Below are 25,896 nucleotides of genomic sequence, written 5' to 3'. Positions count from 1 at the left end.
TGTCACTGTCTCCAACCCCTTTTTGAATACATGCACGTTTTTACCTATGAGTAAAGAATGACCATTTATCCAAAGCAGTGATGTGATCTTATGTTTTGTTGTGTTATATTTTGATATAAATTTGTTTACAGGAAAAATAATGAGTCAAAAATGACACCTTTGTTGCTTCTGTTGAACCATAGTTACATGGTTCAACAGAAGCATTTTGACTGTACGTCACAAGTTAAGTCCAATTTTCTATGTATATTTTGGGAGGCAAAAATTGGACATGCCATAAAAGCTTAAGCAAGACCTAATAAAACAGCCTTATAGTGGGTAATTAAGTATAATGACTGGCTGACCTGTAATAACAATGAAAAGAGAGGCTATGGAAGTCAAATTTTTGTGTGGTGGATTTAAATGAAGCTCCCATAAAAGTTATTGTGATGCACATCTACTAGAGTCAATCCCACTTCAAGCTAGTAGATGTTATCAATCACAAAGCTGGTTCCAGGCTCAACAAAGCTTTAATCCAGTAATCTCTTGAGACGGCACATAAAGTTGTTTTAAAGATGATCAATGTAGCTATAGAGCCATCATCAATATTTAAGCTTATATTTTTCATGTTTTTTGGCGCTTCGGCAGACTACGAAACACATTCAAAAAAGCCATTCTCATACATTTTTAGCAAGTTCATCACCAACTCATTGAGATATATCAGGTAGATCAGTTGAAACATTACAAACCATCTGAGGGAATTAAAGCTGCCGTAGCAAATCTGCAAACAATCCAGCTTTTAAACACAAACACGATCACAGAACTCTCACCATGTGTCAGATGGTGTTGCATTGCCAGAGTAAACGAGATAGCGCTAAATGCCAGTCACCGTTTTCTAGGTTAAAAGTTTTCTGTTGTCCGTGACTTCAAATAGTGTTTTTCTTTTTGGGACTCCGGCAGTTTGTTTTAAGGTTGAAGTGGTAGCAGCCGACTGTTATTACGATATTATTAAGCCGAGAACCTCTCACACCAGTGGTGTTCTGTTAGCTAAATACACAAGTGCGTAATAAGTGGGAGACCCCGGGTAAACGCGGAAGTGCGGTGGCTTGGTGAGACAGACAAGCGAATGGTCCAATCGTTGTTTTTCTTGGATTTGATTTCACCACATGTCAGGGTGATTGCCAATCATGATCATTCAGGATTTTTTTCCGACCACATTTCTTCCTCAACGGCCTCCCGTTTTGCTTGTTCTTAACACATTAACAACAGTTCTTAACACACGCAACAGACTAACATCTTTTCCACGACCACCAGATGTGTCTTTCAACACGGCTGTTTGAGAAATGAGAAGCAACTCATTGCACCAGTTGAGGTTAAATAATTAGTTGCAGATGAAAGATAACCATCCATGCAGTAATTATCCAAAAGGAGGCTCGTATCTATTTGCTGACCTTTTTGGGCCAGGCAGTGTAGTTGGAATATGTAGATTATTTATTTTAGATCAAATCTCTGAGCACTGACCAGCCCCTGTGGTTTCCTAATTTATTGATTGACAAATAAGTCTATGAAATGTACCAATTTTAAATGTCTTCTATAAGCAGCATGAATTTAAAGTAATTTTGTGATAATTTAACCTAAAATGATTTTAGTGGTTAAATAAAACTATCCCCAAAACTGTAATACTACCAGTTCATCTGTTGTTTCTGTTGTCTATCTGCTCTGTCCTCCAAACCCCGTGAGTCACAACAAATGGCTGCTCATGAACCAGGTTGTGTTGGCGGTTTCTTCCTGTTAAAGTGGAGTTTTCCTCTCCACTGTTGCGGCACGCTTGCTTAGTATAAGGATTGCTGCAAACTCACTGGTACAACAAGTCAGTGACTTGGTGCAGTCTGCTGGGTTTAAATTAATTTGACTAAATAACTGAACTCAATGCACCAATTAGTAGTTTCAATTGGAATGTTTGCTTTGTAAAGTGCCGTGAGACAACTCGTGATGTGAATTGGTACTATTTAAATAAAAATGAGTTCAATTGGTTGTTTTACACATTGATAATCTAAAAAAGGACATCACTTTTAAACGAAATGTTGATCCCTTCAACATTTTCCCCTGTGCTTTACACGTGTCAGTGCTGCATGTTGGTATGTCCCAGCCACAGTGCAGTTTCATCTCCAATGCTTCTAGCTGGTGTCTGTCTCAGTGTCAATAGCTTACGTTGCCTCAGGGACTTGTCACTAGATGGAGACATTATTCTAAAAGACATAGATTTAGACATGAAGCATACATAGAATGCAGAGTGAATTGTGTTTCGTACTCATATCTCACTTTGAATACCAAACACCTTTAATCCAACCCAAATCACGACCACAGACTCTAGTCTGTGGCGACGCAAAGCATCAGAAGTTGAGTCTTTTGTATCCTCATTAACTGCTCGGCTGTGTATTCCTTGGCAGAGTAGTTAGGCTGTGCCTGTTGCTTAGCAACAGAGGGAGATGCTCCCCTTTCTGGAGTGCATGATGGTGTTAAGGTATTCCAAAGAGGAGTAAAACTGTAAGCAGTTAACTTTTTAAGGCCAATGCGGAGATCAAAGATGTAAGACTGTTAGAGTTTTAGTATTTAAGACAAGTTTTGTGGATTTGATCTTTGTTTCTCTTCTAAATCAAAGCCACAGTACTTCTCAGCATCTTATTTAAATGCCACATCTTTACAAAGATGTTTAAGTTTTGATCGTCGCTCTTCGGTATTTTTTTTATTACAGAATGGAACAAAAGGTGGAGCCAAACACATGGTGAGTGTGTTAGGATCATTGTCACCCACCAGGATCACAGAGGCGAGGAAATACCAGTTCTCTCTCTTTAGGTGACCGGCTGCTTCTGCTCTGTCTATCCATCTATCTGTCTGAATCTGCATCGCTCTCTCCTTCTCTGCCAGAGCTGACACCTACTGGCTGAGTACCAGAGATACTGACTAATAAATCCTGACAACTTCTGGCTGGAGCCATTATTAATGGCCCACTACCAACCGGGCCAACCTGCGAGAGTGTTTCAATAAACCAGTAAACCCAAGGCTTCTTATTTACCGACCACAGACAAGCAGATTAGAGCCTGGCTGGATTCCTGTCCTCTTTTCAGCACAGCTTTGAGGTTAATTACCAGTGTAAGCCTCAGGCGCGGCTGCTTTGCTCGTCACATCCGCGATGGCTTTTGACGTTTTAGTTAGATGTTTGGCTTTTAAACTTTAAACAATGTTACAATCTTCCCCCTGAAAGCCTCTGTTTGTTGTTCACACAATCTCAGTGCAGCAGCTCTTCATCTCATTTTACATTCCTATCACTGTTCGCTGCTGCAGGCCTCCTGGGCTTGCTGTTCCTGTGAATCTGAGCCACCGCAGGCAGATCTCTTGGTGCTCTGCAGCAAAAGACTGCACCGCATCAGTTCCCTTTTTCTACAAATTCACATCCTCTGTGCGCCGTCTTCTTTGTTTTTGCTTTGTTTTTCTTGCACGGGTTGTTGATCTTCATTTGGAATCAAATTTCAGAAGCTGGCGTCAAATAAATGATCAAGTAAACCAGAATGGAGGCTGTAATGAACACTCAATTAAATCCTCCTAAACGTAGTGACTTGGACCTCTTCTTTACAAAATGTCAATAACCAAGAAAAGAGTTGGTTACAGTTAGAGAAAGGGCTGCTTTCCAGTGTGATTAAATGATGGTGATTAATATAATGTAATGTGTTTTAAAGGTAAAATTTGACTTTTTCAAGGTTCCATCAACTACTTTCCATTCATTCCATTCCATTCCATTTATTTGATAAAGCACATTTAAAAACAGCATGTGAGCTGACCAAAGTGCTGTACAGGGGTAAAAACATATAAGGTTAAAAGAATAATATAAAAGAATAAAACAACTAGAGCAAAACACAAAGAACCAACAATGAGAAGTCAATAAAATCAGTAAAAGAACAGTGTAAATAAACCATCGATAAAATAGCTAGGTAGTAAAAGCAAGAGAATAAAAGTAAGTCTTTAAGTGAGACTTAAAAACCCCAATGGAGGAGGAGAGTCTGATATGCAGCGGGAGATCATTCCAGAGTTTTGGAGCACAGACAGAAAAAGCTCGTTCACCACGGGTTTTGCAGCGTTGACGGGGAATCTTTAATAGGTGTAGGTCACCTGAACGGAGAGTCCTGCCTGGCACATAAGGAGTGAGTAACTCGGATATGTAGGGTGGTGCTAAGCCATTCAGTGCCTTAAAAACAAACAATAAAATTTTAAAACGTATACGGTAGTGCACAGGAAGCCAGTGAAGTCTTGCTAAAATGGGAGTGATGTGCTGCCGACGGCCAGTATTGGTCAGAAATCTTGCTGTCGCATTTTGTATCAGCTGAAGGCGAGATAATGCGGCTTTTGAAATGCCAAACAGAATTGCATTGGAGTAGTCCAACCTTGAGGTGATGAAAGCGTGAATGGTTGTCTCGAGGTGGCGCCGATTCAGAATGGGTTTTAGTTTGGAAAGACGTCTCAGCTGATAAAAACATGATTTAACCATTTGATTAACGTGAGGGTCCATTTTTAGAGCCACATCCATTTTAATTCCAAGATTAACAATTGTTTGACTAATTTTAAAAGGAAGAGCAGAAAAATCAGGAGCGGAGGAAGACAAGCCATTAGGAGTAAAAACAATAAACTCGGTCTTAAAATCATTCAGGAGCAGAAAATTTGCTGACAGCCAGTCCTTAACCTCACTCAGGCAGTCAAGGAGCGGCTGGATGGAGGTAAAAGCCTTCAATGGAACATAAATCTGGCAGTCGTCCGCATAAAGATGAAAGTTAATGTTAAACTTCCTGAAGATTAGTCCCAGTGGAATAATATAAATGCTAAATAAAAGGGGGCCGAGGATAGACCCCTGTGGAACGCCCCAAGGAAGAGCAGCAGAGGGAGATGAACAGTCGTCCATTCTAACTCTAATAGACCTGTTATCAAAGTAGGAGCAGAACCAGTCAAGCGCGGATCCCTTAATACCGACCAAATTCTCAAGGCGGGACAATAAAATGTCATGGTCAACTGTGTCAAATGCAGCTGAGAGGTCCAACATTACCAGGGCAACATGGGAACCGGAATCAGTGGCTAAAATAATGTCATTAAAAACCCTGATGTGAGCGGATTCTGTGCTGTGATATTGTCTAAAACCAGACTGGAATTTATCCAAGACCCCAAAATTGTTCAGATGTGGCATAATTTGATTATAAACCACCTTTTCCATCACTTTTGACAAGAAGGGGAGCTTTGAAATGGGGCGAAAGTTCCCGAGGTCAGTTGGGTCTAGGCCTGATTTTTTCAGTAGTGGTTGAAGCACGGCATGTTTAAAAACAGAGGGTATAATTCCCGAAACAAGGCTGGAGTTAATAATGTTGAGCACATGAGGGGCTACCACTGGAAGAACCTCCTGGAAGAGTCTGGCTGGTACAATGTCATCAGGACAGCCTGATGGCTTCATGGAAGATATTAATCTCTCCAAGGCAGGCAGTGTGATCGGCTCAAAATGGTCAAAGCGTCCGGTACAAACAGATGCAGGTAGCAGAACCTCTCCAGGGGAAATGATTAGACTCCTAATATTGGAGACTTTATCAAGGAAAAAACTTAAAAATTGGGAGCAGAGATCATCTGTGATTGCAACCGTAGGAGAGTAATCACTCGACAAAACTGCATTTAGGGTTTTATATAAAGCCCTCTGGTTCCCAGAATGGGTAGAAATAATGCTGGCAAAGTATTTATTTCTAGAATTCCTGACTGCTTTCTGATATTCATCCAGTGCATTTCTAAAAAGTTCATGGGAAATGGATAGTTTATCCTTCTTCCATTTGCGTTCACACCTTCTGCATAATCGTCTGAGTTCATGTGTGTGAGAGTTTAACCAAGGGTCAAATTTTGGTTTAGGGCGTCTAACCTTTAAAGGAGCAATGGTATCCATCACCATGAGACAGGCTGAGTGAAAAACACGCAAAGCATCATCTGGATTCGTGTAAAATAGAGTGGAGGCCGGCAGTTCAGTGAAAGAAGCACAAAATCTATCAGCTGTAGCCGGGGTAATAACCCGTGTCTGGCGCAGCACCACAGACCTTTTACCTAAGCTCACCGGACAATCAAAATCAAACAAAACTGGAAAATGATCAGAAATGACAGTTTCGTCAACAGACAAATTATTAACATTTATCCCATAAAACATCACTAAATCTAAAATATGAGACTGGTTGTGGGTAGGAACCGACACAACCTGCTTAAGACCGAAAGAATCAAGTGTATCAGTAAAATCTTTCACAAGAGGCTTGGCAGGACAGCAAACATGGACATTAAAATCACCCATTATCAGGGCTCGTTCGTATTTTGTTGTTATTTCTGCCAAAAGTTCTGACCATTCTTCAATGAAGTCCTTATTGAATTTAGGGGGGCGGTAAACAAGCACACAAAGGACTGGATGGGTATTACCCAGTTCGAAAGTAATCAGTTCAAAACTATTGATGATGGTGGTGAAGGATATCATCTTGCAGGGGATATTCCCTTTAAAAATAGTCAGCAATCCTCCCCCGCGGCCCGAAAGCCTGGGAGAGTTCAGCACCAAGCACCCAGGAGGAAGAAGTTCAGTTAGTAGAGCGGACTCACCGGGGGGGATCCAGGACTCCGTAATACAAAAAATGTCCAGGTCTTTATCAGAGAAATAATCCTTCAGAATAGCGGTTTTATTTCCAACGGAGCGGGCGTTAAGCAGAGCAAGCTTAACGCGAGCCGGAGCAGGAGAGAGCTGCAGATCCAAAGTGGAGGCGGAAAGATGTCCAGCGAAAGCGCGCAGGTTTGCGTGGTTGACTCCACGTCTCCATAGACGCGGGTAAAAGGGGCGACGCGCTGGAGCTGCCTCCTCTGTACAAATGAACCAAGGCACAGATGGAGAATCAGCGAGGGGAGAATGGAGCAGGGCAGCCGGCAAGGTCTGGATAGACCCCCGGGAAATCGCCAAGGCAGCTCGCGCCCGGACACAGCGGCCCCCGCGCCTACCGCGGCGTCTTTTCCGAAGCCAGGATGGGCGTGGCAGCCTCCACAGGTAAGCAGGAATACCTGATAGCAGTGGGTGAAACAGTTTCTGATGTGCAGTGGCTTTGGTTACTTTCACAATGTATTTCTTGTTAAACCATTACCCAGGGGCGACCACCCCTGCCGGGGACCCAGCAGAGCCTAGGGACCCAGACCCCACAGGCAGCCACCGGGATTGACCAGGCAGGTGGCAAAGATCTTAAACCCCCTGACCCGGGAGCCACGAACACTCAGGCAGACCAAGGCACCACACCAGGTGTGGTACGGGGAGGGGAGACGAAGATCTATATCATAAAAAGAAGTCCCAGGAGAAGAGAGGAGTCAAAGGCCCCACCTGACATATACAGTCATACATAAACACAGTCACACACTCCCTCCCTCATGCTCACACATGCACATACAACCAAAGACTTACAAAAATGCATGCCGGACATCCATTCATGCTCCCCATACACACCCTATTCACTCTGGTCCCGGTACTGCTGCACATGGGGTACAACCATTACCGGTAACCAGAGTTTGACCCTTTCTGCTGGGGTGCTGATGAGCAGGCTCCCCCGCCCAATGCTGAGCACAGCAACCCACCACCCCAGACCCCAACCAGACGGCCAGATCTCCCTCCTAGCCTCCAGCCCCAGGAAGCCAAGCGACAACAGAGGTGGCTAAGACTCCTAGTCTCCCTCCACCTGCTCCAATATAGTGTTGTGTGTTCATGAGGTGTATTCCATGACTGTGGTGAGCGGGCAGTGCGGGCATTGTCTGGCCTATGCCAGCTGATGCCACCACACCACCTCACTTGCACCCACATCCCTCGGTGTCTAAGTGCAGTTTAAAATTGGAAGTGGGCACCGGCACTCGGGAGGAGGCTGAGAAATCCCCCTGCCAAGTGCCGTTGAATGTCCTCACTCCCAAGGCCCTAAGTGTGTGTTTGCGTAGAATGTCTTCGGTGGACGTGTATAAGGTGCAAATAAAATTGGGGGCAGGTTGCCACAGGAATGCGGAAATTGAGTCCATACCTGCACTCCCTGACTTGCCCACCACCCAAGGTCCTATGTGCATGTTTGTGTGATGATGTGAGGGAGCAGGAGGAGAAAAATATGCAGGGATGGGGAGGAATGGCTGGTTGGGCTTAGCCCTCCAGGGAGCCAGCTCCCCCACTGGCCCCAATAGCCCATATTTTTATATTTCAATGATCGACCAAAAACACTCTCACACTATCGGGGGCACCAAGGATTACACTCTAGCCCAAGGACACTTAAGCATGCTGCAAGGCTGAGGATCAAAGCTTTGATTTTACAGTTTGAAAGTTTACTACTGATCCTTTTCCTATAAAAGGTTTGTAATGATGGATTTTCTCATCCATAAAACACAACATCCCACTTCAGTCTTTCAAAAGAACACATACTTTTCTAAAGAGTCTTTCAGACGATCACTGAATTACTGTATTACATACCCTACCAGTGGGTGCCAGGATCTCACTGGGCTGCAACTGGTGGTGACATCGTTAGAATATACTTAGCAAGAAAGTTGCTTAACTGTCTCAAAATATTTGGGAGCATTGCTACTCTCTTCTTTTACCCTTCTTAATTTAGTTTACATACACACACACACACACACACACACACACACACACACACACACACACACACACACACACACACACACACACACACACACACACACACACACACACACACACACACACAAACAAGCTTACCAACTTTGTCAGCAGTACTGGCTGACTCCCTTCACGCTCTCCCCGACCCTCATGGATGAAACCACTGCAGCATGTTCCAAAGCTCTTTGAGGAGTCTGAGTACATTTCTGTGTTGTCAAAACCTTAAAGGGCCAAAGCTCTGAGGACAGACTGGTCATCCTCCAACCAGGATGCAAAACATGTTGCCTTTTCACCCAAAAATTGCTTATCTCTGTATAAAACAGCAGACAGTACATTTCTCTAATCCACTGCTGCTGAGTTTCTTTGTGTTTTGTTTTTGTTTTGTTTTTTTTTGGCCTAAGCAGACAATTTTTACCAAACGTCACCTCGAATGCACATTTAATTTTTGAGTCCCATGTAAATGAACAAAAAGATTGAACAATGATTAACATGTGAAATACACTACTGTCAAAAGGTATTTACCCTCCTACAAATGTCTTTAATGTTTTGCTTTGTTGTCTCATTTCTCGTCAGTAAAGAAACAGACCAGACTCAGAAAACTTGAGTAAATACTAAAAGCGGTTTTAAAGCACAATAACGTATCGCACTGTGCCATACAATACCACTTTATTTCTAGAGCACATTAAAACACAGTATGACAGCTGACCAAAGTGCTGTACAATAAAACAGACGAGAATTACATTTATTAAAGGAATAAAGAAATTCACGAGAACACACTGAAAGGTGTGTTTCCTGTTACATCGGATGTAAAACTAATACCGCACTCCATAAAAACAAAATCTTATCAACAGTCGAACACGGTGGTGGCAGTGTGATGGTTGGGGACTGCTTTGCTGCTTCAGGACCTGAATGGTTTGATGTAAGTGAGTGGGGTGCTAATTGTGTAAAAAAAAAGTTAAATATGTTGCTGTTCTCGCTTTGTCCTTCAAACTTGTTGTCAGACATGTTACTCATTTCCATGCACAGTCTGGCAGTAAAATCTGTGACCACGGAAACACTGGTGCCATTTCAAAATATGAACCCAAACGTTAACTCACTTCTTCAGTGAGAGTATGAAAGACATGGGCAAATACTTTTTCTCGCCTTTGAAACCCAACAGTTTTAGTGGGTCCATTACTTTTTCCACATAGCACCAAGTTGGATTGTTCCAAAACAATTAAAACCATCTTCTCGATATCTGGAAGGTTGCTGCTTTACAACAGCTCAACCACCCGACTGATGCGTGAATGTTATTTTAATGTTTACAGTACGTCTTTGATCTGTGAATGGGTGGAGTTTGTGTTTACACTGCGAGTTAAATCTGCCAGTGGTGCAGTCTTGCGTCAGTACTTGCGGCACGTCGACATGAAGATTAGAATAACAGGCACGGTATCGTAAGTCAAGGTTGTATAAATTTCTACACAGACCCCGAGCCTTTTGCTGAGATCGCCGCAGCAATTATAGCAGAAGGGAGGGCCGCCGTTTCGTTTTATGTTGCTGCAGCAAGGGCCTGGAGAGCACCCACTGTCTCCTGGCATGCCGCTCCTCATCAGCACTGCAATAAATCAATTTTCATCCTCACACAATCCCCACGTGTACCCCCCCCCCCCCCCACCTCCTGCTCCCGTTTTCTCTCCACTTTTCTACTCCCACTTGGCTCCTTCATCTGTTCACCACGATGGCTCTCAGCTCTGAAAAGGTGCAAAGGGAGGCTGAAGTCATCCTGACCCTCACACTCTCCTTTTTCCTTTCTTAAGGCAAATGAAGCTGTTGAGATATTTTCACGAAAGTCTAAAATATCATTCAGCTTGACCTCAAGCAGAGGTGTACATAAATGGTGTTTTAGTGACTGATAGACAGGCTGTCATGCTTAAACATCAATGCATTCCCTCTCCCTACATGCACACACACACACACACACACACACACACACACACACACACACACACACACACACACACACACACACAGTACGGACACAGTGATAAGTCTGCAAAACCCCGTGAGCAAAGTGACAGAAAAGAAAGTAAGTGCTCTGACATAAAATCAAGTGAGAGCTAGTCTAAAAGTTGTGCCTGTCAAGTGGAGCTCTTGCAGAGCAATGGAAAGAGAGAGAAAACGCAGTCCAGGTCCCTCATTTCAAATGTCAGCTGAAGTCCAGCCTCGGGACAGGTGCTGAAGAGAAGGCATTGTCAGTGGCCTTTTGTGTGAATTGGTCTTTGTCTGCTTTGATCTCATATCCATTTTAATCTGAGGGCATTTCTTGATATTTGAATGAGAAGAAGATAATGACATGCATACATACAGAAGCATTGTGTTTAAAGAGCTCCAGTTTTCCTGAAAGAAACATGAACATTAAGATTGCTTCTGCAGAAAACGTTTATACAGGTAAATGGGAAGTAAGAACATACATTTGTTCTTCGTATTGTCTCTTGGATTATACATTACTTATTTAAAAAAAGAAGAAGAGAGAAATAACTTATTTATCAAATGAAACTTGTAATGTGTATTCAATTAATTACTAATTCATTATTTTTGTTTTTCAAGCCACAAAAATGAAATATGACACCACAGTATCACATATTCCCATCTCACCCTCCGTGGGTGGTGTCATCCTTCTAATTTTGGGTCCTCTACTAGAGGCCTGGTAGCTTGAGGGTTCTGCACAGTATCTTAGGTGTTCCTAGAACGTTGGTTACGTTTGTAACCCTAGATTCTCCGCTAGCAGCTGGTTCTGCACTGGTCTGGGACTGGGCTGGTGGCTGCGGTGTCTCTTCGGTCCACGATGGTCCTCCCAGGCTCTGGGGGAGGTACAGGGTTGTCGACTGGACCAGGCTGCGAACAGTCTCCGAGCCCTCTCAACAGCATCGTGGAAGTGGGATCCAAACAGCACGTCTGAGCTGATTGGTCCCTCCAGCACATCCTTGTGCAGCTGGTCCGGGATGGATGGAAGGGCACCAAGCCATAGGAGCCGATGGATCAAGGTCTGCCACGCGGAGATGCGGGCTGCACAGACCAGATTAGCGACACACAGATTTTAAATGGCGTCAGCCAATTTGCAGATGAGGTTCCTATGGCACATCAGGCAGGTCACATATCTCTGCCAACTTGGAGATGCCATAGGCGATCAGGGCAACGCTGTTTGAGGCTGCACCGATCTGTGCTGCGCACCGATGAGAGCGGTCAGAGAAGCGAGCCAGATGCTGAGTGTAAATTCAATTCAAGTTTATTTATATAGCGCCAAATCACGACAAGAGTCATCTCAAGGCACTTCACATAATAAACATTCCAATTCATAGTTTATTAAGCCAATCAGAAATAATGTTTCCTATATAAGGAACCCAGCAAATTGCATCAAGTCACTGACTAGTGTCAGTGACTTTACAGCAATCCTCATACCAAGCAAGCAAGCAGCGACAGTGGAGAGGAAAACTCCCTTTTAACAGGAAGAAACCTCCAGAGAATCCTGGCTCAGTATAAGCAGCCATCCTCCACGACTCACTGGGGATCGAGAAGACAGAGCAGGCAGACAAAGACACACACACACACACACACACACACACACACACACACACACACACACACACACACACACACACACACACACACACACACACACACACACACACACACACACAGACAAGTAATGTGTCTATAGTTATATTGTGATGTCTTAGTAAATATTGTATTTGGTGAAAGATAAACTTTATTGTATTTATCCTAGTGGATCTATAATTAAACGGATAAACTAGTAGTAGCACATCCAACGTCAAGGAAGTAAAAAGTTATTATCAGGAGAGGGAGAATGTTTAAGTGGTTAGCAGCAGTGTGCTAGTCGATGGCCCCCTCCATGAGGCCACCACAGCTCAGCAGAACATCATTGTAGCTTCTTCTGGGGAGAAAAACACTTACAGAGAAAATAAAGTTAACAGCTGAAATTGCACATAATAGTACAGTTAAAGAGCAGACTGTAGAATAAAGCAGTAGAATGTGAAAAGTGGTCAGTGTGTCCTCCAGCAGTCTAAGCCTATAGCAGCATAACTACAGAGTTAACTCTGGATAATCTATCCTATTTAGATGTAGGCATGTTGGAGGCAGGGCAAGGGAGAGCCGTCTTTACCGACTGTACACTCCACCTCCCTGTAATCCCCCACTTGTCCAGATTTAGGCTAACATCAGATTTTAACTATAGGCCCTATCAAATAAAAATGTTTTAAGCCTATTCTTAAAAGTAGACAAAGTGTCTGCCTCACGGACTAAAGCTGGGAGCTGGTTCCACAGGAGAGGAGCCTGATAACTAAAAGATCTGCCTCCCATCCTAAGTTTAGATATTCTTGGAACCACCAGTAGACCTGCAGTCTGAGAGCGAAGTGCTCGGTTAGGAACATATGGAACAATCAGATTACTGATGTATGATGGACCTTGATTATTAAGAGCTTTATATGTGAGAAGAAGGATCTTAAAATCTATTCTTAATTTAACAGGTAGCCAATGTAGGGAAGCTAAGACAGGAGAGATATGATCTCTCTTTTTAATTCTCATCAGAACTCTAGCTGCAGCATTTTGGACAAGCTGAAGACTTTTGACTACATTCTGTGGACTTCCGTATAGTAATGAATTACAGTAATCCAGTCTTGATGTAATAAATGCATGAACTAGTTTTTCAGCATCACTCCTGGAAAGTATGCTTCTAATCTTAGCAATATTCCGAAGGTGGAAAAAGGAAATCCTACAAACTTGTGTAACCTGGGATTTGAATGACGTCCTGGTCAAAGATAACACCAAGGTTCCTTGCTTTGTTCTCGGAGATTAATGTAATGCCATTAAGGTCAGGCGATTGGCTAAGCAATTTCCTTTTCTGGATTTCTGGTCCAAAGATGAGAACTTCCGTCTTGTCTTGATTTAAAAGCAAGAAGTTAAGAGTCATCCAATTTTTTATGTCCTCAAGACAAGCCTGTAATCTACCCAACCGATTAGGCTCATCAGGGTTAATGGATAAATATAGCTGAGTATCGTCAGCATAACAGTGGAAGTTTCTCCCATGCTGTCTAATGATTTTACCAATTGGGAGCATATATATAGTAAAAAGAATTGGTCCAAGCACTGAACCCTGTGGTACTCCGCAAGTAACCCTGGAGTATGAAGAAGATTTGTCATGTACATTTACAAAATGAAATCTGTCAGACAGGTAGGATTTAAACCAGCCTAGCGCTGTTCCTTTGATCCCTACAACATGTTCAAGTCTTTCTAAAAGAACATTGTGATCAACTGTGTCAAAGGCAGCACTGAGATCTAACAAGACTAGAACAGACACAAGATTCTTATCTGAGGCCATGAGAATATCATTTGTAACTCTCACTAACACAGTTTCAGTGCTGTGATACTCTCTAAAACCAGACTGAAATTCCTCAAACAGAGCATTAGTGTTTAAATGCTCACATACTTGGATGGCCACTATTTTCTCCAGGACTTTGGATAAAAATGGAAGGTTAGATATTGGTCTATAATTCATTGGGTCATCTGGATCCAGAGAAGGCTTCTTAAGTGAAGGTTTGATTACAGCAACCTTAAAATCTTGTGGTACATACCCATTTACTAAGGATAGATTGATTATATCTAGAATGGGGCAGTAACCAAAGGAAATGCATCTTTAAATAATTTGGTTGGGATTGGATCCAAAATGCAAGTTGAAGGTTTAGATGAAGTTAATATTTTTGATAACTCTGAAAGCTCAACTGGATCAAAACGGTTCAAGCACAGATGAGGTTCTAGAGTCACCTCAGAAGCTGCCTCACTTACTGAGGAAGAAGAAATCGCATTAGGGAGGATGCTAAAGATTTTGTTTCTAATAGAATTAATTTTACTTGTAAAAAATCCCATGAAGTCATTGCTGCTGAGGGCTAAGGGAATAGATGGCTCAGAGCTATGATTCTGTGTAAGTTTAGCAACTGTACTGAAAAGAAATTTAGGATTATGCTTATTCTCCTCAATTAATGCTGAAAAATAAGCAGTTCTAGTTTGTTGAAGCTTATTTTTATAAAGCACAAGACTATTTTTCCAGGACAGGTAGGCCTCCTCATGATGCGTAGAGCGCCATGTTCTCTCCAATTTCCTAGAGTTTTGTTTTAAGGCTCGTAGATGAGAGTTAAACCAGGGAGCCAACTTCCTGTCCCTAATTACCTTCTTTTTTAAAGGGGCAACATCATCTAATGCCACACGTAAAGAGGAATTAACATGATGAACTAATGCATCAATTTGTGAGAGGCTAGAACTGAAAATATTGCCCTCTGCTACGTTCCTCTGAGATGCTGAGGACAGTAAAGATGGAACAGTTGATTTAAAAGAAGCAACAGCGTTGTCAGATAGAGACCGACTATAATGAAATTTACTTTCATGTCTCGAGAACTCAGTTATAAAAAACTCAAAGGTTATCAGAAAGTGGTCCGAGAGGACTGGATTATGTGGAAAGATTGTTATTTCCTCACACTCTATGCCATAAGTAAGCACAAGGTCTAATGTCTGATGGCAGGAGTGGGTGGAGCTATGTATTCTTTGAGTAAAACCAATTGAGTCTAAGATATTACTAAAGGCTACATTGAGGCAATCATTTTCGATGTCCACATGAATGTTGAAATCCCCCACTACAATGACCTTATCAGTATTTAGCACCAAATCAGATAAAAAAATCAGAGATCTGATCCAAAAACTCAGAGTCAAGCAGGGAGGCATTGGGTCCCATCTCCCAGTCTCAGGGCAGACACTCTACCACTAGGCCACTGAGCCGGTGTTCCTGTGGGAAGTTTGCTGAACTTACAGCCATTTTCCCTCAGTTTTCTCCGTGTCTGGTTTGAGACGTCACTTTCACGAAGCACATTTGTTGTCCTGGACTTATTTTCACACAAAACCTAAAATATCGTTCCCCCGTTTGAAAATTTATAAACTTTGCATCTTTAAAATTCACAGACATCATTTGTTAAATCCATGGCACATAATAAGCGGAATTAGAAAATAGTCTTTTTTGCCCCATTGACTTGCATTCAATTTTTTGTTCTTCCAGGGACTCGTGGTCTGGAAGTGACTTAGGCTCCCTATCACCTAAGCCACAATTCCTAAGCTGGCCAGGAGAGACAGGTTTCAGACCAGAAACAAGCTTGTGGGGGAGGAGCAAGGCCTGATTTTTGGAGCATGAAGATTGAGTGACGTGACACTTATACGCTAGGCTGTTTCAGGAATTTCAAAATAAAATTCAAAATTTGCAGCTGAAATAGGAAAATGCGAATGAAGCCAAATATGGGTTTGGGGGTATTTTTTATAAGGAGGCAACATGAGGACAAAACAAGAAATCCACACGTGATCCTGTGCTGTGGTGACCTCTATGAAAGACTCATTTTAAATGAAAGTTACATTTTTTGTTATCAACCGATAGCAGAGAATGAACAACAAACACAAAAGTTTTAACTGTGTTGTCAAATAATACAAATGTGACTTCAGTAAAAAAAAAGCTATTTTTTCAGATTCAGATGCACTTACCGAATCTCCACAGTTTGATTGCACCTATATAAACAAAAAACAGCTGTTCTGATATGATCAAAGACAAATCATTGATTCTTTTAGCCTAATCCCAAAGGATTATCCAGTGATGGACATTTGAATAAAAAATCAACCTTTTAGGAAAAAAATGTAGATTTATTTTTATTTTTAATAATGAAGTTTACATTTCCATTGGGTGCAACAGTGATACTGCTTAGTCATTTAGTCCTTTAGAACAAGTCAAACATGTCAATTCTGTGTTTACAGACAAAATAATTTATTTAGTATTTTCTGTCCTTAGACTGCTGAATTTAAGTGTACTTTGAGTACTGAAGGAGTAATCAGTTGTCCATGTTTTTAAACAATTGTGTTTGTTCCTAATTTTTTGAGTCAAGATTGTTTAGGGTTATTTTGGTAGCAAATTCAGAACAAACTTGAATTTAAAAGTGCAGACGTGACTATGAACATGAGTAGTTGCTTGTTTCTTTGTAGACCCAGCGATGGATTGATGTTTTCTAAGGCAGGGGTGCCCAATTCTGGTCTTGGAGGGCCAGTTTTTAGCATGCTTTAGTTTTAACTGTTTCAACACACCTGATTTCAATCAGCAGGTGATTAACAGGCTTCAGCCTAGCTTGATGAGCTGCTGCACAGGGGACTCAACCACTGAATCAAGCATGCTGGAGCAGAGAAACCACTAAAACATGCTGGATACCAGCTCTCCAGAACCAGGATTGGGCACCCTTGGCCTAAAGTGTATCCCACCTTGCTCTCAGTACCAGCTGGATGGACTCCAACTGCATAGATTTACAAAACGCAGAGCACAAAAGTCCAGAGGTAATAAAATTATTCTCATAATCAAACGTCCTCACACCTGTTTAAATCTAGAGCATCCCCCGTATTCGTGTCATTTCTCTTTGTGAATTCTCCTCACTGCAAAGAAGCAACTTTTTTTATTTTTTGAAAAAGAAATTTAAATGAACCCAGCAGCTACACGTTATCCTCAGATAAACGGATGAAAGTCTGACATGCTACGTGCTCACCACTGCTGTGGCCACTGTGACCTCACTATTTTCTGCATCATAACTCAATGTTGCTTCCATCTGAGCTGTGGAATTTTAGAAACGTTTAATGTGAATCCAATCTAAGACTCTAACCACATAAATGACAATCTAATATGTTTGATGCAAAATTGTTTACAAATTACAAAAGATCTGAGTTATTTGATATCTTTCAGACATGGGATTTTCAGCTTTTGGTTTTTTTGTTACAGTTTTCTGTCATCTGTTTAGCACCAAACCTGGCCCGGTACAAGACCCACAGACTGTCATAAATGGAGATTAATCCCTTAAACTGTGGTAGATGGTGAGGCCACATGATGCTACAGTTTAACCCGTGTGCCTTTCTGACATACCCAGTTTCTATCTCTGCCACAGGAGGCACCAACATTTTGACAGGAGTTGTTTATCAGTTTCAAACTAATGAGATTGGATACGTCCAGTGGTGCAGTTGCCTGTCAGAGCATAAAGGAATAACAGTCTGTCTTCTTAAATAGTTGGCAAAGGACAGTGTTTACTATAAAATGAAATAATGAATGAAAACTTAGCTCTACTGCTCACACGTTGGCAAATGTTAGCAATTTAGTCTGCCTCTGTGTAGTAGACGTGTTCCAAATTGATTGATTGACACATTGCAGCAAAATTTGTTCCACATGATGAAATATCTGAAACTACCAGGAGCTGTTGAGCTGTCTGAGAAGTTACTTCAACCAACCTACTGTGGGATTGTAAGAGACATAACAGTAGCTAGATGAACCTGTCAGTCTCTATTACAACCTTGAGTCAAACACTATCTTTACTGTAGATCAATGAAAGAGTAGAGAGTGACAGGAAACTCACACAGGAGAATTACGTACTCACTACTAGTGCGGTGGATTTTCACCTGAAACATTCAAGTGTTAACATATACAAGTGAAACTTGGTTTTTCCAAAATACACAGGAATACAATACTAAACTATCCCTGGACTTTTTATTGGGTGTGGAAATGTTTTATTTGACCTATTTGGGATTTGTAGAAAAAGAATGAAGGAAATGACTGACGGAGTTAACGGACCCTCATGTGGAGGTTTTTGGGCACACATTCATCTCAGATGGACAGAAGCGAAGTGGATATTTGTTCAGTGTTGGGATGGTGTCCTGAGATCTCAAAACAGAAGTCTGAATAAAAAGAAAGATGACATAATAAATGATCTATTTTGCATCTTCATTCTAGATTTAAGTACATGCATCACCTACACTGATGTTTATTAAAAAGGACACTGAAAAGAATTATCTTTGGCAATTAACGTTCTAACAAACATGAAAAATTGTGTACTTTAACTTTTGTCCAGATACACGTGCAAATCAATCCTTTGAATTAAACAAGAAAGGATCTCAACGCCTAAGCGTGGATAGTAGGGGTTTTCCCAGCAGAATGAGATTTCAAATATTGACAACTTACAGATTACAGTCAGTGAATTTTCTTTGATTTGAGTATATTCCATTCACAGTCAAGTAGAATAGATAGGTATAGCTGCTATAGAAACTCTACAGAACAAGTTGGGTTTTAAACACAAACATGTCACGCAACCCTCCCCTTGGGTATCTGCCCTGTCAGAATCGGAAGGAAACGAAAAAGTGCTAAACATCAGTCACAGTTTTCTGGGTCCAAATGTCTTTTGTTGTCCATGACTTCCAATGCTGTTTATCTTTTTGGGACTCTGGTAGTTTGTCCTAAAGTTAACAGCAGCAGCAGCCAGCTGTTTCTACTGCTCTGGCATTATTGAGTGGAACAGTGTATATGAAATGACAGAGATATGATTGAACCGAGCCAAAGTACTACTATTGTTTGCGATTCTAAATAATTTAGATTCACTGTTCTGTTGCAAATGTGTGAGATTTTGATGAATGGAGGACCCATGAAAGTGCGGCGGTTCGGTGGGACTGAAGACCAGATGGTCCAACAGCTGCTTTTGGTCAAAACGTGTCATTGGTGGAGGTTTTTAGACACATGAGAGAGAACCACTTCATTAGTTTTCTTCTAATCTCCACAATACAAGATTAGAATGTTGTTGAGAGGCATGAACAAATGCTTTAAGCTAATATGTTTTCCAAATTTGCTATAGCAGCTTTAATTTGTTTTTTTTTGTATTCTTTTTGCAAGTAATCACAAGAAACAAGACACAAACAAATCAGGTTGTATTGGGTTGTGCAAAATAATATGTTTGAGTGGCTTTTTTTTCCAGATTCAGAAAATAACTTCCTTTTTGGCAGAAAACCAATTTGTCAACTGGAGGACAGGAAATTGGGAGTAAGACTGTCCAATTTAATTTTGAGCTCTTGTTTCATAAATGTAGGTCAACACACTTTTCCTTTGCCTCTTTCTGAGAATGTTTTCTTTTCTTAAAGCCTTTTTGTAAATACACCAAAAAGGCAAGGAGTTTTCTGTCTCTGCAGTCAGTTTGGAAGTGCAGCAAGGTTAAAGGACACCTTGAGCTTCTCTTGAAGAATCTGTAAACTCAGGGCCATAAAATACCTAAGATGACAATAAGTTGTCATCTTAGGTATTTTATGACCTGCGATGACAATAAGTTGGCAAAAGGCCTTACGTGAGCACCTAGGATGTCTCGGTTAAACTGAGCTTAGACATTTCAAGGTCCATCAACTTGGTTCTGAGCAGATTTTTCTTTTTATTTCTTTAGTTTACAGACAAATCATGTCAGTTAATACTAAACTTTCAAAATGCTACTAGAAATAATTCTAAATGCTATGTATACTCCTGTGGCTGAGAAACTCCAAAACATTTTGAAAACAATTAGTCGTTTGGCTCAAAGCAAATACAAATGATGAAGAATTTCACTTTCATATTTGCATTAGACATTTATTACAGAGAAACCTTGACAAACCGCTACCTTGCTCTATTACTAAAGCACAGCTTAACAGATGTTTTGTTCAGATTCACAGCTTCTTCCCCAAGCAAAGTATTAAGAGATTTACATTTTCTTGCGCTTTTCACAAGAAGCTCAAATGACTCAACACAGAAATATATGAGCTCTGTTTTGTACGTTCTGTCTCTCTGACCATGCTGGATTTATCAGATTACTTGGTTTTTTCCTTCAGATCTCACCAGGCCATTCATGCGCCACTCTGAGATTCCTTTTCCTCTCCAACACATTCTCACACCCAAAGCGTCAATATATGACGATTCGAGACGCCCCAGCACGTCAGGACACAACGATCAGGGACACGCAGGGACACGTGGCTCCGCTAGCGTCAGTGTTTGACGTCCGTGGTCACACGGACAATTCGACTATTTAACCTTCCCCTCACCCCAATCCTAACCTTAAGGTCAGTAACTGTGACCTTAAGGTTAGGATTGGGGTGAGGGGAAGGTTAAGTAGTTCACAAGTCGTTCTAATGTCCGTCTCACCACCGGCGTCGGATACCGACGCTCTGGGATGGTGCATCGTCAGTGTGTCCCTGATCGTCGTCTCCTGACGTGCTGGGGAATCCCGAATCGTCATATATTCAGTGCGTTTACATGCAGCCAGTAACCCTTTTAAAACCCAAATATTCACAATAACCCGGTTCCACAGGTCCTTGTAAACACCGCCAAAAACCCGGATATGCTCATAACCGGGTTTTTAAAAACCCGGTTACTACACCTGGGGTAACCCTTTTCTAACCCGAATGTTTGGTCGTGTAAACGCATACCGGGATATCCCCATCAAAGCGTGTGTTCTGCGCATGCTCTGTTCGCAAGGAATCTTGGTCTTTTGAGTAGCGAGGCGTCTTGTATGCGCCAGAACACCGGAAGTAAACAACAAGTTGGGAGCAACATGGCGAGTCGCGGCACAGCACCACACTTTGAGTAATGAGGAAACTAAAGCGTAAACAAACGCGGTCGCTATCTCTTCCGAACTGGGAAACACGTTGTTGTTTTCACGGATACCGAAACAAGAAGAACCGGAAATGACGCATGTTGCGTCTGGACGTAGTCCATACATCCTGACGCTACCCCAACGTCCGCAGTTAAATCGGGTTATGCAAGTTAGAGGTAACTCTTTCTATTTATGCTTGTAAACGAGTTATTCTGATCAACTCAGAAACCCGAATACCGACCTTAACCCGATCATAACCCGGACATTGGCTGCATGTAAACGTACTCATTGAGGCTTGGTCACACGCGTCATATTTTGACACTTTGGGTGTGAGAATGTGTTGTCCTCTCGTGTTAATCTCTTTGTAAAGATGATGAAACCGTTCCACATTCTGACCCCTGCTCCTTCCTCTTATTCTCTCACAAGTGCTGTATACATCCATAACAGATGCCATCCGTTCCCTTCCTTGCACTTTACAGCCCTTTGCATTGAAGATACTACAGATTGAGTCCAAATATCTGATGCCATTTTAGGTTTTCATCCTCCCCTGAGGGCTCTTTGTCAGCTTTTTATCAGAATGTCAGGCCACTGCTTGAGTAAGCAAACAAACAAGCAGCAACAGAAGTGATGTAGTAGAGAACTGCCACCCGTTGGGGACGAGCTGTCAGTTGCTCTGCTGAGCTAATGATCACTGTTGGCTGATGTGGGAATTAAGGGTCTCTAATTCAAGCCACATTTTTATCTTGGTGGTCTGTCTTATACATGCGTTACGGGCTGCCTGAGGTCTGGATTACTCGTACCAAGATGCTTCAAAGCTCTTGCTTTCAGGGTTTGGCTAAATTTTGAGCTAAATAAATGCGTAACAACTGAATGCATGCTATTTGTGATCAGTAAATTATTTACCCCCCTCATCCAGCCCATAAACTAGTCACGCTCTTTCTTTCAGGCAGAACATGGAACAGCTTCTGATCCTAGACGACAAGGCTGATATGCAGACTGTTGAACTCAGGCCCTTGAGCTGCCCTCTGCTGTTTTAGGGGTCTTTAATTACTTGAATTGTAATCATATACGTTGACTTGCTACACTTTTAGTTCTTAGATTTTTTCCGGCCACATTTATTCCTTGAAGATGATCCCACTATCCTTCCAGTTTTTAATTATGCGTTGGTCAGTTCTTAATCCAATTTGAGTCATTTTTACAATCTTAGACGTTTTCTCTGCTTGATGCACACCAATGATTTCACCCTTCTCAAACAGACTAACATCTTTTCCACGTCCACCAGATGTGTCTTTCTACATGGTTGTTTAAGAAATGAGAAGCAACTCATTGCACCAGTTGGGGTTAAATAACTTGATGCCGGCTGAAAGATAATCATCCATGCAGTGATTATTCAATAGGAGCTCGTACCAATTTTTTTTTAGTTAAATCCGGGTGGTATTTTACTACCCTAGAAATTTAGACAAACTGTTGCAGCAACAAAATGTTTTTTCACTGCAGGTCGGTCTGGCCGCGCTCCATTGTAGCCTCAACAGGTCTACCATTGACCGAACAAATTTATGTCAAACCAATCACAGCTCTCTGTGTTTGTAGAGAGATGTTTGGAGGGCTAAGCACCAGAGCTGTGACAGAGAAAAGCTACAAAGTTGGCACTCATTTGAAACGGCTTTGGCATCAACTTTGGACTTTTTTTTTTTAGACTTTTCTTTGAGACATGAGCAGATTTATGAAGCCTACTTAAAGGGGAACTAGGCAGTTTTGGCTTGTTTTAAGAACCCCCTCGTGTCCATTTAGAGAACCGAAACCAAAACCTCCTCGCTGTGCATTAATTCTTTTTAACACCTTAATCTAACAGCTGAAATGTCTCCCAGCCTTCCTTAGTGTCTACAGGAGGGATTCATCACTAAATTAAACAAATCAGCTGCATTTGTGATCTAAAACATGCAGGAGACGTGCTGGAACCAGACTGCTGTGCCAGGTATGTCAGCTAAAATTTTTTTCTAACTCCCAACACAGCGGTCTGCCAGTCTGAAGTTGCAGGTGGAGTATTGTGGCCACAGGAAGTGATAGTGGCTGGGTGGCCTTTCATTAACCCTGAAAACAGTCATTTTAGCACATACTGGCTCAAGAAAATGATTTCAAAATGTGAAAAAGTTGCAAAGTATCCCTTTAAATCAGTGGTACTCAATAGGCCCCTCGCACCGGCCCTCACAATTGCACCGGCAGGGTAGAAACGATGCTAGTGTGTATGGATCCACGTGAGGCACCTTTTTTTGTGGCCTGATCCACCAGCACTTCCCCACTGACTGATTACCAAAGTCATGAATATGTCACGGTAGATTCCGCCCAACAACCGACCGAGCTCTGTCTATGGTTCATGGCCAGACTCATGTTCACATACATAGGATGGTTTGGTAGGCTTGATTTTTACATAATCTGAACACAATTATTAAAACTGACACATTTGAAAAGTTTGTCTTGAAAACTTTGGTCTCAACAGATGAACCAGCTGTTTTCACACTGAATTAATGACCCATTTTCTAACCAACTTGAGGGTAAAACAAGAACATAAAACCCTCCAGATTTTAGCCATTTGTATGACAATCATAGCAGTCTGGACAGGTGTTGTAAATCTTTGCTCCAACTGTGCATTCATACATCATTTAAAAAGTGGAGGTCACGGAGATACATGTCCTTTAATTTCTGCTCTTACAGCATAATGACAGACTGAATGATGGTTCTTTTGTGCTTCATTACCAAAACTAAAAGGTCATTAGTAAATTTGGACTTTTAGTAAGTCAGAATTGAAAGGGTTAATCAAAACATGCATTTTTTTCTTCGTTTTTGCAAGATAGAAGAACTTGAAGCTGCCTTTCAGGTGCAAACTCTTGAATTGACACAAGCACATGTGTATTTTACCAAGTCATTAGTTTTGTTGAAAGGGATAAGTTATGCCTTTTTTCTTACGTTATAATAGTTCTATGGTCGACACAAAACATGTTAATGAAGTTATTTGCTCAAAATCCCTGATTTCAGCAGTTTTATTCTTGACCATTTCAGTACCTTCTAAAATAAGCTGCTTCCAGACTTAAGCTGGCCACACCCACCTTCCCCCACTCAGACTTTTATAAGCTTAAAAGCTTCAATATCCGGGAAAGGCACATAGTGAAGCTGCTGCTTCTCCAGCAGAAGCTCTTTCTTGCGCACAAGAAGTGGTTCTTTTCTAATTTCCCCTTTTATGACATCACAAATGTGGCCTTTTTGAAACGACTTGTTTTAGGCACTTAATTCCTTTAATCAAACACTGACAGAAAACTGATGGATGGATTTATTTCATGTTTGGAGTGTTTATAGAGGCAGTAGAGCTTGTTTTACAATAAAAAAAAAAAGAAAAATATCCCCCAACCCTGATTCTTCTCAGTTTAAATAACAAAATCTGGAAAAACGGCTTAATCAAATTTTTGTATGTTCTCAGAATGCAATAGGCTTGCCATAGTGTGATTTAATGTGGTAGGTCAACAATGGTTTTCAGCAGCTAGGTTGTGGTAATTTGTCATCATATTAACAGCTAATCAGAGCTCTGGGTGGTGCATAGTGGCAGATTAGGGGAATTTTCTGATCTACTTTGGTTTGTTGTCGAGAATGTGAAGCAGAACAAACTAACATCATGCCTTGCTGCAACCTCATTACACCATCAGCTATGTGCTAGTGTGACATGATCTTCGAGGTAAAATTCCAGTCTCTCTATGACCACCATGATTTTTTCTCTGATTTAGCATGATTTTAAATGGCTTGGCCATTAAGATGCTTTTATAGACCTTGAAAAGATGAGTCCATCATGACATTGAACCAGGTGAGTTGGAACAGAGAGAAATATTGAAGCGATGCAGGATAGTGGGTGACAAGAGTTTGTCTTTGAAGTTCTAGTGTGGCTGCATCCCAACACACTGAGAATAGTACCAGAAAGGGGCCGGGGCATGGTGCTGTAGTTGCTGTATTTGATATGACTGTGCTGCAGATGTAAAGTTCATAGTAAAGGTGCATGAAATCATCTCAGAGACACAGAAAATGAGGAAAAACTGTTTGGTAAGTACGACGCCTAAACAATAAAGGTTTTTCTAATCTGCTAAATTTGCTATTCCACTGAAGAATCTTTGTTAGGTTTGTTCTGTGTTCCTTATCTGATTCCATTTTTTTTTGGTTCTTCTCTAAACGCAGAACAAATAGAGCTTGTTTTTCCCTTTTTGCTGACGTGTTTCGGCTCTCGCTGTTGCCTTCATCAGAACCTTGCTGATGTTGGTGGCGTCACTTCCGTGTCCATTTATCTGCGGGCAGCAGAGGACGATACAGCCCTCTACTGCTCGTACCTTCCCCGTTGATCACCATGTCCCATGAATGGTCCAGTGTGTATAGTCCTTTGACCCTGTTCGTGGTCCTGGGTCCACATCTCCTTATTTCAATCACTTCTTTGATCTATCTTTTGTATTTCTGTTGTTCCGTGTTAATGATCTGTGTACTGTCCCAGTCCATTATTATTTTCCCTTGTGCAGGGGTCTGTTATGGCTGCTCTTTTATTTATTGTACTTTCTGACTCTTGTTTTGCTGCTCTTGTGTGCCTTCATCTTCTTTCCTTCTCGCACTCCTTTTCATGTTCTGTTTTTCAGGCGTTGAGTTGGAGTCCTGCTTCTCCCAAGTATGTTTTATTGCAGAGTTTGCACAGTATTAAACGTCCGCAAAAAG

The sequence above is a fragment of the Nothobranchius furzeri genome, chromosome 6 (assembly GCF_043380555.1).
Source record: "Nothobranchius furzeri strain GRZ-AD chromosome 6, NfurGRZ-RIMD1, whole genome shotgun sequence".
In the NCBI taxonomy this organism is placed as follows: domain Eukaryota; kingdom Metazoa; phylum Chordata; class Actinopteri; order Cyprinodontiformes; family Nothobranchiidae; genus Nothobranchius; species Nothobranchius furzeri.
The sequence above is the reverse complement of the archived record's forward strand: the minus strand, read 5'-3'. Positions refer to the sequence as shown.